Source organism: Rhinopithecus bieti, unplaced genomic scaffold, assembly GCF_001698545.2.
Source record: "Rhinopithecus bieti isolate Rb0 unplaced genomic scaffold, ASM169854v2 scaffold_9237, whole genome shotgun sequence".
Classification (NCBI taxonomy): domain Eukaryota; kingdom Metazoa; phylum Chordata; class Mammalia; order Primates; family Cercopithecidae; genus Rhinopithecus; species Rhinopithecus bieti.
This window is the reverse complement of record NW_016806263.1, coordinates 1,712,481-1,726,872: the sequence shown is the minus strand read 5'-3', so window position 1 is coordinate 1,726,872 and position 14,392 is coordinate 1,712,481. Positions and strand designations below refer to the sequence as shown.

The 14,392-nt window shown below is 40.0% G+C and overlaps 1 protein-coding gene and 1 pseudogene across 1 annotated transcript in view; one reads left to right on the top strand and one right to left on the bottom strand.

The window, feature by feature from the left end:
* CD38 (CD38 molecule) overlaps nucleotides 1-14,392 on the top strand; it is a 76,522-nt gene that overhangs the window by 27,447 nt on the left and 34,683 nt on the right. The gene's annotated exons all lie outside the window — the stretch shown is intronic.
* LOC108531742 (cell division control protein 42 homolog pseudogene) lies at nucleotides 2,511-3,187 on the bottom strand (annotated as a pseudogene).

Genomic DNA, 14,392 nt, shown 5'->3' with positions numbered 1-14,392 from the left:
TTGCAGTTAGATCGCCGCAGACTGCTGTGTTAGCAATGAGGGAGGCTCCGTGGGCGTGGGACCATCCCGGCCAGGTGAGGGATATATTCTTCTGGTGTGCCCGTTTGCTTAAAGCGCGGTATTGGGGTGGGAGTTACCCGATTTTCCAGGTGTTGTGTGTCTCAGTTCCCCTGGCTAGGAAAAGGGATACCCTTCCCCCTTGCGCTTCCCAGGTGAGGTGATGCCTCGCCCTGCTTCAGCTCTCGCTGGTCAGGCTGCAGCAACTGACCAGCACTGATTGTCCGGCACTCCTTAGTGAGATGACCCCAGTACCTCAGTTGAAGATGCAGAAATCACCAGTCTTCTGTGTCGCTCGCGCTGGGAGTTGGAGACTGGAGCTGTTCCTATTCGGCCATCTTGCTCCGCCCTCCTGAACTGTTAAAGCTTACATCTGCCTCTTCCTAATCCCTTCTCAACTAACCCAGCTTAATTCTAGCACAGTATGCAAATCATGCCAAACATGACTCCATGCAGAGAACTATCAAAATGACACCACAACGTATCACCCTTAACTGATTTTAAGGGTTCTTTGTTTCTAAGATTCTCAAGCAGATCAGTATAATGTCCTAAAGGTAAATAAACCTTTCTTGCTACCTAAAGAAAATGTATCCCATATTCAGATTCACAGCACACAATCTGTATTCTGATAGAAGTAGTATGAGATAACCACCTAGGTGTGGTGGTTCCCAAATTTGGCTACATTTTAGAAAGCCTGGAAAACTTAAAAATCACATTGTTCAAGCGCACTCCAGTAAGCAGCCAAGTTTGAGAACCACTGATGCAGAAAACTTGGGAAAGGAGCTGCTTTCCAATGATCTGTGGATTAAAGGTACACTAACATTTCCTTCCACTATGAGCAGTGAGCTTCCTGAACACTGCTTCACTAAGAATTATTATGGACCTACTTGGTATTTAAGGGAAGTGTCAAATGTAGGGGAGAAAGCACAAACCTGAACATATAGAGGGCCAAATATTATCTCAAACTAAATGCCAGAAAGTAAAATAAAAATAATAAAGCTTTAAAATTTTATCTCAAAGTTTGTTAGAAATTGATGTTATCAAGAGTCAAGTTCCCACTCCTCAGTATCTGAAAAGTAAGAGACGAAGGGAAAATAACAACCCTCAGGCTGGCTTGTGAGGGGTTTTTGTTTAATACATCTGAAAAGAATGCATATACAAAGAATTGAGACGTGAGAAAGCATTGGTTCAACACTAATGAATCTATAAGAATTAGGATTGGGAAGGTGGCAAAGATTACCTCAACATTTTTAAAAATTGGAAACTGCAACCAAAATAAGCTGATAAAATCCCTATTAACGCTTATTAAGAGTCTTCATTAAGACTCTTTCCATGATTTTTATTAAACTAGAGAGCCTCACCTGGCTGCTCTAGTGTTCCTCATATGCAAAACAGAAATAAGGGGATTCTCCTGACTGGTCCCCATGTTGTTAAGTGTTCTCCCCACCCCCACCCTACCCCCAGCTTCTTAATGAAGCAGGCCTCCATCCTCCTAACTTGAGAGGATGTGAATCATTCCACAGATGTCTGTCTTCTAGCACCACCCCTCGTATTTCCTCTACATACCAGGTCTTCAGCTGCATTCTAGGAACACCATATAGTACTGAGCTGCAAAGCACATAAGACAATGACTGAGAGGGCAAAATTTTTTTAAATTACAAACTCAATTCATTTGGTGCATTTCAAAGGTGCAATACTTTTCTTCATTTATCAGTGAAAGAAGTTAGAAATCAACTTCCCCAAAAAACAGTGAATGGCAAACAAATGTCCTTGAAAGTCACCGTCCCATATAGTGCGTCCTAGAAAAGAGGAGGGGCAAGACAGGCTCCACCCACTTTCATGAGTTTCATCAAATACTGGATCTACTCACGGGTGGAGAGAAAAGGCAACTTTCAAAAAGGAGTGTTATTAAATGAGGCATTTACTATACTCCTTCCTAAGAGCACCAGATGGGGAACATGTTTTCTAAACTAGATCTAGGAAGTGGAATGTGGAGTCAATCCATCCTCCTCCCTTTAAGGGCTATCCACTGGTTAATGAATTAAAAAGCAAGCCTGAAAAACAAACCCCACACACACTCCCCCCAAAAAAAGAGGAGGAAAAAAACAAAACAAAACACTAAGATGTCCCAAATGTCTCCAGAGTGGAACCAGGGAGCAGCTTCAACAATTCCAGTTACTCTGTTACAGTCATCCACAAGCATGCCTTGCTTTTAAACAAACAAACAAACAAAAACCACCTTTTTTTTTGAAACAACAAAACAGAAACTAGTACTAATCACTTTTCTGACAACACACAATTACTCAAAATTAACTAGTACTGGGAGGGCAAAGGGGGCCATACCTATGGGCCTTGCATGTGGGTAGGTGCAGGGCATTTGTCATTATTGCAAAAACAAATTTTAATTTTTAATCTTTAGTTTGATTTAAACATTGCTTTTAGTATAATGCTGACACCAGCTGTGCAGAAAAGGCTCTCGAGAGATGTTCATAGCAGCACACACCTGCGGCTCTTCTTCGGTTCTGGAGGCTCCAGGGCAGCCAATATTGCTTCGTCAAATACATTCTTTAGGCCTTTCTGTGTAAGTGCAGAACACTCCACATACTTGACAGCCTTCAGGTCACGGGCCAGCTTTTCAGCAGTCTCTGGAGTGATAGGCTTCTGTTTGTTCTTGGCAAGTTTCTCAATAGTAGAGGGGTCATCTCTGAGATCAATTTGAGTCCCAACAAGCAAGAAAGGAGTCTTTGGACAGTGGTGAGTTATCTCAGGCACCCACTTTTCTTTCACATTTTCAAATGAGGATGGAGAGACCACTGAAAAGCAGACTAGAAATAACATCTGTTTGTGGATAACTCAGCAGTCGTAATCTGTCATAATCCTCTGGCCCTGTAGTACCAAAAAGCCCAAGAGTATATGGTTCTCCACCAGTCATAACTGTGACTGCATAGTTGTCAAAAACAGTTGGTACATATTCCGATGGAAATTTATTTGTTGTGTAGGATATCAGGAGACATGTTTTACCAACAGCACCATCACCCACAACAACACACTTAATTGTCTGCATTGCTGAAATAGTTTTGTATCCACTTTAAATATTTCAAATCTGATGTTGACCTCAGCTTCTCCACTGGGGCGTATTGTATGTTTTCAAGTACTGAGAGGAGAAAATTTTGTACATTACCAGCACAAAGAAATGATAAACCTTTGAGATAATGGATATGCCAGTTACCCAAATTGAATCATTATGCATTGCATGCACGTATTGAAATGTCACCCTTCACCCCATAAATATGTGCAATTATGTGTCTTTAAAAGTGATAAGAAAAATTAGTTTCTTTGATGTTATTATTGACTTGTAGGAAGCTTATATATTCTGAAAACAGGTCCTTTTCAGATGTGTACTAAAATATTTTCTTTCATTTTGTGACTTACCTTTCCATTTTCTTTAATGGAAACTTTTAAAACTCTTAAAAGCAAAGTTTTAAAAAAATCTAGTTAAGGTCCAATTTGTTAATTTTTTTCTTATATGGCTTGTGATGCTTATTCTGCCTAGAATGTTCCTGGGATGTTTGTGGGACTAAGTCCCTCGCTTCCTTCAATTCTTTACTCAAATATGTCCCCCCTATTTAATGTCAACTGTCCACCGTATTTAATGCCACCCTATTTAATACCACTGACACCTCCTCCTCCGTCATTCTTGACATTCATTCTAGTCTATTTTACCTTTTTCCAATAGAACTTATAAATTTCTAACATGCTTTATTACTTACATATTAATTATGTTTGTTGTTCATTGTCAGTCTTTGTTCCAGTAAAATGTAAACTCCTATAAGGACAGAGACCTGTGTTTTGTTCACTGATATACCCTAAGTTCTCATAAGTGTTTCTAGCACCTAGTATGTGCTCAATAAATATTTGCTGGGTTGATGACTTCTAAGCTAATTAATGATTTCTAAGCTTTCCTTCAGCCTGAAGAGTTTTCTGATTTTAAGATTCTACTTAGATAATCCTAATTGTTGCAGTGACTCTCACCAATCACTCACTTCTCCCACAAGGTGGCAGTCTTTACCTTAAATACAGGTTCTGATAGCCTTAAATTTGAGAATTAATAGCTTTTAACCTGCTTGTTTTCTTTGAGCCCAGACAGCCTGCTCTATGGGAATTGACAGCTGTAAAATTCAAAGGATGAATGTAATTACCCTGCAAGATCTGAGTGCTTTTAGGCAAGAGGATTTAGAGTGTGAGAGTTTTCCTGGAGAGGGACACATTATGAAGGTGATGTTTTTTAATTGACAGGGATTTTGAAACATAGTTGCTCTTTGTGAGAATGGTACAGGTTTAGAGAGAGGTGCTAGCACAGCACTATGACACCTGAAGTAGGCTGACAACAGACAAACTGGATGTAACCACCGAATAGATCTGTGTTTTCACCGCTTCCTGCCCTGTGCCCTCTTGCCTGACTCACTTTACCCCAGCACTGGGGAATAACTCTGCCCTATTCTGGTCTTGAACCTTTTGTACCATCTAGGGGAACGAGAACTCTTGGAGTCTCAGATCCTCATTTCTGTTAGAACCAATCCTATTCTGTGGGTAGGGCCATGATTGTAAATTTCCTGTGGGAGGCAGCATTGCTTTGCAAAAAAAAACAAAGTTTGGCATGTAAGGCAGCTCTGCCACTTGGACAAGGTAATAAACTTCTCTAGCTTTAGTCTCTTTATTTCGAAAACAGGGGTGGTGCTGATACCCCGCCCATGGACTAGTGTGAAGCACTTGGCACAGTGGCAGGTGGTGAATGCTCCTTGGTGATCATGACTTTCCCTTTCTCCTGGTAGTGCTGCCTCCTCCCTCTGAGCACCTGGAGTCAATGCACCTTGGGTAGGTCAGAGAAGGTAGAAGGAAGTGGTAGGAGGTGAACTCGAGGGAATGATGCACGGGGGGATAGGGTGAGTGAGAGGTCCAGGATCCGTTGGCAGGAGCAGAATGGTAGGAAAGGGGAGAACATGGCATTGACCTTAATCTTGACATTTGTGCCCAGCCTATGCTGTGTTGAGCCTCAGGTCACCGTTTGAGGAGGTGAGCAGAAAACTGCTAACAGATGAAGACTTCTCCAGTCTTCCAGGATAACTTTCATCAGTGGGTTAGTTGTCTTGTTCAGAAGGTGATCACGGAGCTTTGGCCAAGCATAAACACTGATTATGGCAGTCTGATTGTCATAATCCTTTTGATTCTTAAATATCCCATTCAAGATTGTTATTGTCAATGCCTCCGCAACCTAAGACCACCAGGAACATACTGTAATTGAAAAAGATGGGTTTGTTGCTGTCTGCAAGAAGGGAAGACACTCAGCATAGGGACCCGTGAGGGTGGGACAGGTTTTATCTGATAACGTTAGAAAGGACTTACTGAGGATTTGGGCTTGTTTTAGGAGATTTGGGGGAAAGGTTCAAGGAGGCTGGCTTTTCCTGGATGCTGCCAGGTAGTAGGGGGATGGTGGTAAGTCTGCGGTAGGATGTTTAAATAAATTTCCTCTACTGGGCTGCAAGAATGAGAAGGCTGAAGCTGTAATAAGTAAAGAAGCGGCAGTCACTCCTATCAGCTGTGATAAAAGGATGTTTGGCTGTTACTTTGTGGTTTGGATGCCATTTTTGCTTGTGTTCACATCATGGTCTATCATGGTGACAGACCACGTACACAGTGGCCTTGTCTGATGCTAGTGTCCCATGGAGTTGCTTATGCTCAGGTGGAGAACACTAACACCCAGCTGTGGGGACCAGGCCAGATCCAGAGTGTTGGGGGGCTGCACTGCTTTGTCATTACCAACATCTCCACATACAATACAACCCATGCATATGAGGTCCCAGAAGGAAGGAGCTAAAGCAGCTAGACTGGGATCACTTTACTCAATTTGAGGAGAGAGAGAGAACTCGAGCGAACCAGAGGAGGGCAGGTGAGCTGGTCTAATCTCCTTTTCTATTGGAGCTCTAGGCAGATAGACTGAAAATATTTGCTAAAACAAAGAGATCCATCTCTAGAATACCCTTAGCAGGGTGTCCTTGATTAAAGGATTATTTCTGAAAACTAAATTCAGAATCCATGAGGCATGATTCCCTGGAAGATCATGTAAACTGTACAATTCTCTCTCAAATAAATTGGAGACTTCATCCCTTAGATCCCTTTGACTGTGTGAGGAACCCCATGAAACCTCACTTAGTGGCTGTATTCATTCTTCTGGGCCTGAAAGCACGTGTCCCATGCAGGAAGGAAGGCAGGACCAGCGGGGCTTTGCAGGTCGTGCCATTCTCTCATTCGCTCCTTGCTTTGTTTAAGCCTCTTTATTACCTGTCTCCCTGACGTTATTCGTACTGTGATTCTGGGTATGTTCTGTGATTCTTGTGTGATTTGGTATCCAATTTTGCTTAAGAATGCAAGGAAGCGTTTGGGGAGAAAGCTCTATTGGAAGAGGTCTGTAGTCCTAGCCTCCCACTCCACTCCACTCCACGTTTCACATCATTAGACTTCAGCACATGCATCTGGGGCACCAACATTGTCTTACCTGGTTACACAGTGTGGTCTTTATCTGGATGAGGGATGAGAAAGGATACATTGTGGCCAAAAGAGCTGGGAGAGGCACAGAAATAACAGGTGACCACCAAGGGTGCTTGGACCTGAGATGTTCCCATTTCCTAAGACCCTCCAAGATTCTCCAACATTTAGTATAGTTGTCCAGGCAATTTAACAAGAAAATCAAAGTTTTGTCATGATCCCCATTGTAATATATGCTTATCACAGAAAAATTGAGAATGTAAGAAGGAGAATAGAAGGTCACAAAACAACTCTATACTACTGTCCAGGGATAGCTATTCTTAAAACATGGATTGATCAGTGTGGGGTGATTTCTCCAAGTTTTTTTTTTTTTTTTGGACAGAAAATCATTGAAGATGCCCTGGTTTTAAGGTACTAGGATGAAGGAATTATAGTTGAACAGTTCAAAATGATGTTATGAATTACTTTCAGATTTGTTTGCTTGATTGCATTAGCCTTGTCTGGGCTCTCTGGTAACTATTTGGTTCCATCATGGTGGCTGAGTCAGGTGGCTCTGGAAAAATAGCTATTTAAAAAAGCTTTTCTTTCTCTACAAATATTGTAGAGGGCTCCTCTCTGTTCTTGGAAGCAATGTTTGGGATGGCCTCTTGGGAGGCTGTCTGATGAAGTGTCTAAGGGTATGTGGTCTGGACTTGGACAGTACAAGATGCAAATTCTGGCTGGGATATTCTAGTTGTGGAGTGTTAGGCAAGTTATTTGGTCTTCTGAGTTTATAGGTAAACTGGAGATAATAGGTTTGTGTGAATGAGGACCCAATGAGATGCCTGTAAGACGCTTAGCCAGATGGCTATGTGAAGAAAGCACTTGGTAAATGTTAATTGTTGTGGTTGTTATAATTGTTACAATGATTAGTCATTGCTGATTGTTGGCTAACTGGTTGTAAGAAATGGAAGTAAAGTAAGGCAGTAGCAGCGGAGGGAGGTGTTGGAGGGAATCAGGAGACACTTGCGGGTTCTGGTTCTGCCTAAGTGCTGGGGAAAACTCAGTTGAGTAACTGGTTGTCTAACATTTAACAGCTGTGTGACCTCGGGCTAGTCACATTTCCTTTGTAAACTTCCTTTTCCTCATTTGCGAAATGAAAGGGTTTCGTTAGGTTACTTGCCATCACCCCAGTTGACCATTAGAATCACCGGGGAGACCTTTTTAGAAATTCTTAGTTCTGGGGTCTTCCACTTTCCCCATTCTGACTTGGTGGGTCTGAAAGCAGGCACTGCATCTTTTCCAAAGCTCTTCAGGTGAACTTGAAGTGTGGCCAGGGCTGAGAACCTCTGACTTTCAACAGCACTTCTGGTTTAGGAAGGAGTAAATCACAGGCACAGAATGAGCTCTCAGGAACGGCTGCTGAGCTAACAGTTGCCACGACACTGTCTCCCCATCCCAACTGCAGGCACTCCTAGACCTCTCCTGATGAAGGCTTCCAATTTTGGAACAGAAGAATCTTTGAAGAAAAATATTATTGAACTTCCAGAAATGACTCAGTCCTTCTCTGCTGCTTCTTTAGTCGAAAAGATCTGCCCCCATCCCTGTCTACTGCAGTCCCAATCCCTTTTTATTTCAACATATATATCTAAACCAACAACAAAAAAATTGACTTGCACAACCAAGGTGAAGTGTTTGGCTTTAAGGATAAAAGAGATAGCTTCATAAAACCTGCCCCCAGATTTCTCATTGCTTCTCATCATTTTCTCTTATTTGTAGGGCACACTGAAGCTCGGATTCATGAGATGTAGAAAGGGCAAAGAGTTAAGTTACAAACTCTTCTGAGGTCTGTTTCAACTCTAGTGTTCTATAGGTCTGCTCCATCTAAACAAGGAATTCTGTTAAATTTGTAACTGGACTTTTCTTGAATGCTGAGGTAATGTTTCTTGAAGTAGGGTATATATACCCAAGAAGAATAAAAATAATTTTGGAGGTTTTTTAATTCTCTGTGGGACTCAATACAAGTTTTGGTGATTATATATGAACACACTTTTGAAAGCATCTGGTACATGTAGGTGCTCAGTGCACATGAATTTCTCTTTCCGGACAGATCTTTTATAGCGGAAAATTATCTTATTCTTCCATCTTTGTCTGCAAAGATGCTGCTAAGGAAAGATGTAGAAGAGTTTTATGAGGGAGTTGGAGTATGGGAACAGGAAGTTCCCAAGAAGGCCACTGCATTAATTAATGGAATCAAAACAAGATCCCCTAAAGCAAAATCGATGCCAAATCTCTTTTCTCTAAACTATCCACAATGATGCCCCATAAATTTTGATTGACATTGAAATACAAAATGCAATCAGCTTTTTTTTTCCTTAAATATATAATGTATGGAGAAAACCAGGTTAATAATAGTTTCCTGGCAGGGCTTTCAAAGGCAAGTGTGGATGAAGTAGAAATATGGTGCTCAGATATTGGAAAGAAACCACGGTTGAACTCTTCACATTTTCGTGTATAACCCAATGATTCTCAAACCTAAACTTGCATCAGAATTGCCTGGAGGGCTTATTAAAACATGATTGTTGGATGCCACCCTTGCATTAATTAATTACACCTGCAACTGTTCTATTTTTAAACGGTCACATTTTAAGGTACTGGACTGAGGACTTCATCATGTGAATTTCAAATGGGACGTAATTCAACCCCTAACCCAATCCTAGTGAGTGGGTAAGTGGTATCTCTCGGTTTTGATTTCTACTTCCCTAGTGACTAATGATGTTGAGCATTTTTATATGTGTTTATTAGCCATTTTTATGTCTCTTATAAAAAAGTGTATAAAATTATTGGCCTATTTGTTAATTGGGTTATCCATTTATTATTGAATTATAAGAGCCCTTTATTCTGTATGCAAGTCCTGAAACAAATAATATTTGCAAATATTTTAATCCATTCTGTGAATTTTATTTTCACTGTCTTGATGGTGTCCTTTGAAGAACATAGGATTTTAATTTTGATAAAGTGTAATTTATACATCTTTTCTTTTGTTGTTGTGCTTTTGGTATCATATTTAAGAAATAATTGCCTAATCTAAGGTTATGACAATTTTTTTATTCTATGTTTGCCTCTAAGAATTTTTTAATTTAACTCTTACATTTAGGTCTTTCATTCATTTTGAGACAATTTTTGTATGTGGTGTAAAATAGGGATCCTAATTTATTCTTTTGCATGTGGATATCTCGTTGTCCCTGCACCATTTGTTGAAAAGTGATTTTTTTTCCCCCATTGAATGGCCTTGGCACTCTTGTCTAAAATTAATTGATGATAACTCTAAGACTTTATTTCTGGACTCTTTATTCCATTGATCTATATTTCTGTCATTGTTACTGAACAATGTGCTTTCTGCCTGACAGATAGAGAAGCTAATATTATGGAACTGGTTTTTGAGAAGAGCAAAACCTTTATCATGAGGTTGACTTGCAAGGAATTAGGAGGCAAAGTTCAAATCTGTCTCCCCATCTGGGATCTGGGACAAGTTTTATGGGTTAGGGAGGGTAAGCTAGTATGCAGAAGCACTGGTGGGGCAGGTTTCGATTGGAAGGACTTTAAACAAGACCATTTATGGTAAGGTTTGGTAAGGGGTCTTAACACTGGACATGCCTGGGCTCAGGTTTCTTGCTTTTAAAAATGTTTGGGCCCTCAGGTTCCAGTCATGTCTTGACCATTTGCTTCTGTGGTGGGGCAGGAGAGGAATTTTTCTTCTGGGTGTTATTCAAGGTTGACGTCTTCTTTTCTGCATTCTTTGGCTGCGTGACTTACAACTTTTTGGCTTTGTGCCTGTAAAATAACTTGACATACTATTATCAACAGAGTAGGGCCGGTTAGAACTGGTCTTGTGATTACATCATTATGCCAGTACCAATTGTCTTGATTACTGTAGCATTGTAGTAAGTTTTGAAATCAGGAAGTATGTGTCTCTTCAACTTTGGTCTTCTTTTTCAGGATTTTTGGCTCTTCTGTGTTCCTTACATTTCCATATGAATTTTGGGATAAACTGTCACTATCTGCAAAAGAGGGAACTGGGATTTTTATAGCAATTGCATCGAAGCTGTAAATCAGCTTGGAGAATACTGTCATCTTAACAATATTAAGTCTTCTGGCCAGGCGCGGTGGCTCACGCCTGTAATCCCAGCACTTTGGGGGGCTGAGGCGGGTGGATCACGAGGTCAGGAGTTCGAGACCAGCCTGGCTAACATGGTAAAACCCCATTTCTACTAAAATAAAATAAAATAAAAAACTGGGCATGGTGGTGTGTGCCTGTAATCCCAGCTACTCAGGAGGCTGAGGCAGGAGAATCGTTTGAACCCGGGAGGCGGAGGTTGCAGTGAGCCAAGATTGCGCCATTGCACTCCAGCCTGGGCAACAGGGTGAGATTCTGTCTCAAAAACAAAAACCAAAAAACAAACAAAAAAATACTAAGTCTTAAGTCTTCTGATCCATGAATGTAGAATGTTTTTCCATTCTTTCAGGTCTTCTTTACTTTTTAACAGTGTTCTGGATTTTTTAGCATTCCCGTCCTGTAATTCTTTGTTGTATTTACTCCTAAGAATATTAGTTGTTTTGCTGCTATTATGAATGGAATTTTTTAAATTTCAATTTTATGTTTTTCATTGATAGTATATAGAAATGCAATTGATTTTTGTATACTGATTTTGTAACCTGAAACTTTGCTGAACATGTTCATTCGTTCTAACAGTTTCCTTTTTGTGGATTTTTTAGAATTTTCTATATACAATATCATGTCATCCATTAAAGGGATAGGTTTACTTCTTCCTTTCTAATCTGGATGAGTTTAGTTTCTTTTTCTCACCTAATTTCCTTGGCTAGAACTCCAATACAATGTTGAATATAAGGAATGAAATCAGACATCTTTGGACTGTACTTGATCTTAAGGGGAGCATCCAATCTTTTACCATTATGTATAATGTTAGCTGTGGAGTTTAATAGATGAATTTTATCAGGTTGAGGAAATTTCATTTTATTTGTAATTTTTGTAATTTATTTATAATTTATTTGTAATTTTCTCACTGTTTCTTTTTCATCAGAAGAGTCTTGGATTTTGTCTAATATTTTGTATGTGTCTTTTGAGATGCTCATATGGTTTTTGTCATTTATTCTACAAAATACAGCATATTAAATTGATTGATTTTTACATGTTATCTTTTTTTAAAGTTTACTTTAAGTTGTGGGATACATGTGCAGAACGTGCAGGTTTGTTACATAGGTATACATGTGCCATGGTGATTTGCTGCACCTATCAACCCATCATCTAGGTTTTAAGCCCCACATGCATTAGGTATTTGTCCTAATACTCTCCCTCCCATTGCCCCCAACCCCTGAATAGGCCCCAGTGTGTGTTGTTCCCCTCCCTGTGTCCATGTGTCTCACTGTTCAACTCCAACTTATGAGTGAGAACATGCGGTGTTTGGTTTTCTGTTCCTGTGTTTTTTAGCTGAGAATGATGGCTTCCAGTTTCATCTGTGTCCCTGCAAAGGACATAAACTCATTCTTTTTTATGTATTCCGTGGTGTATATGTGCCACATTTTCTTTATTCAGTCTCTCATTTATGGGCATTTAGGTTGGCTCTAAGTCTTGTAAATAGTGCTCCAATAAACATATGTGTGGATGTGTCTTTATAGTAGAATGATTTATACTCCTTTGGGTATATACCCAGTAATGGGATTGCTGGGTCAAATGGTATTTCTGGTTCTAGATCCTCGAGGAATCACCACATTGTCTTCCACAGTGGTTGAACTAATTCACACTCCCACCAAGAGTGTAAAAGCATTCCTATTTCTCCACAGCCTCATCAGCATCTGTTGTTTCCTGACTTTTTAATGATCATCATTCTAACTGGCATGAGATGGTATCCATTGTGGTTTTGATTTGCATTTCTCTAATGACCAGTGATGATAAGGTTTTTTTCATATGTTTGTTGGCTGCATAAATGTCTTCTTTTGGGAAGCATCTGTTAACAGCCTTCGCCCACTTTTTGATGGGGTTGTTTTTTTCTTGTAAATTTGTTTAAGTTCCTTGTAGATTCTGGATATTAGACCTTTGTCAGATGGATAGATTGCAAAATTTTTCTCCCATTCTGTAGGTTGCTTGTTCACTCTGATGATAGTTTCTTTTGTTGTGCAGAAGCTCTTTAGTTTAATTAGATCCCATTTGTCAATTTTGGCTTTTGTTGCCATTGCTTTTGGTGTTTTAGTCATGAAGTCTTTGCCCATGCCTATGTCCTGAATGCTATTGCCTAGGTTTTCTTCTAGGGTTTTATGGTTTTAGATTTTACATATAAGTCTTTAATCCATCTTGAGTTAATTTTATATGAGGTGTAAGGAAGGGGTCCAGTTTTGCTTTTGTTTGTGGCTAGCCAGTTTTCCTGGTACCATTAATTAAATAGGGAATCCTTTCTCCATTGCTTGTTTTTGTAAGGTTCGCTGAAGATCAGATGGTTATAGATGTGTGGTATTATTTCTGAGGTCTCTGTTCTGTTTTTTTTTTTTTTTTCTTTGAGACGAGATCTTGCTGTGTCACCCAGGCTGGAGTGTGGTGGCACGATCTTGGCTCACTGCAACCTCCACCTCCCTGGTTCAAGCAATTCTCCTGCCTCAGCTTCCTGAGTAGCTGGGATTACAGGCATGCACCACCACACCTGGCTAATTTTTGTATTTTTAGTAGAGATGGGGTTTCACCATGTTGGTCAGGCTGGTCTTGAACTCCTTACCTGTGATCTGCCTGCCTCAGCCTCCCAAAGTGCTGGGATTACAAGCATGAGCCACTGTGCCTGGCCAAGGTCTCCGTTTTGTTGCATTGGTCTATATATCTGTTTTGGTACTGGTACCGTGCTGTTTTGGTTACCGTAGTCTTGTAGTGTACTTTGTAGTCAGGTAATGTGATGCCTCCAGCTTTGTTCTTTTTGCTTAGGATTGTCTTGGCTATATAGACTCTTTTTTTGGTTCCATAGGAAATTTGAAGTAGTTTTTTTCTAATTCTATGAAGAAAGTCAATGGTAGCTTGATGGGAATGGCATTGAATCTATAAATTACTTTGGGCAGTATGGCCATTTTCACGATGTTTATTCTTTCTATCCATGAGCATGGATTTTTTTTCTATTTGTTTGTTTCCTTTCTTGGAGGTTTGTAGTTTTCCTTGAAGAGGTCCTTTATGTCTCTTATAAGTTGTATTCCTAGGTAGTTTATTCTCTTTGTAGCAATTCTGAATGGGTGTTCACTCATAATTTGGCTCTCTGCTTGTCTGTTATTGGTGTATAGGAATGCTTGTGATTTTTGCACACTGATTTTATATCTTGAGACTTTGCTGAAGTTGCTTCTCAGCTTAAGGAGGTTTTGTGCTGAGATGATGGGGTTTCCTAAATATACAATCATGTTGTCTGCACACAGAGACAATTTGACTTTCTCTCTTCCTATATGAGTACCCTTTATTTATTTCTTTTGTCTGATTGCTCTGGCCAGAACTTCAATATTATGTTGAATAGGAGTGGTGAGAGAGGGCATCCTTGTCTTATGCCACTTTTCGATGGGAATGCTTCCAGCTTTTGCCCATTTAGTATGATATGGGCTATGGGTTTGTCAGAAATAGCTCTTATTATTTTGAGATATATTCCATTGATACCTAGTTTATGGAGAGTTTTTAGCCTGAAGGGATGTTGAATTTTATTGAAGGACTTTTCTGCATCTGTTGAGATAATCATGTGGTTTTGTCATTGGTTCTGTTTATGTGATGGATTATGTT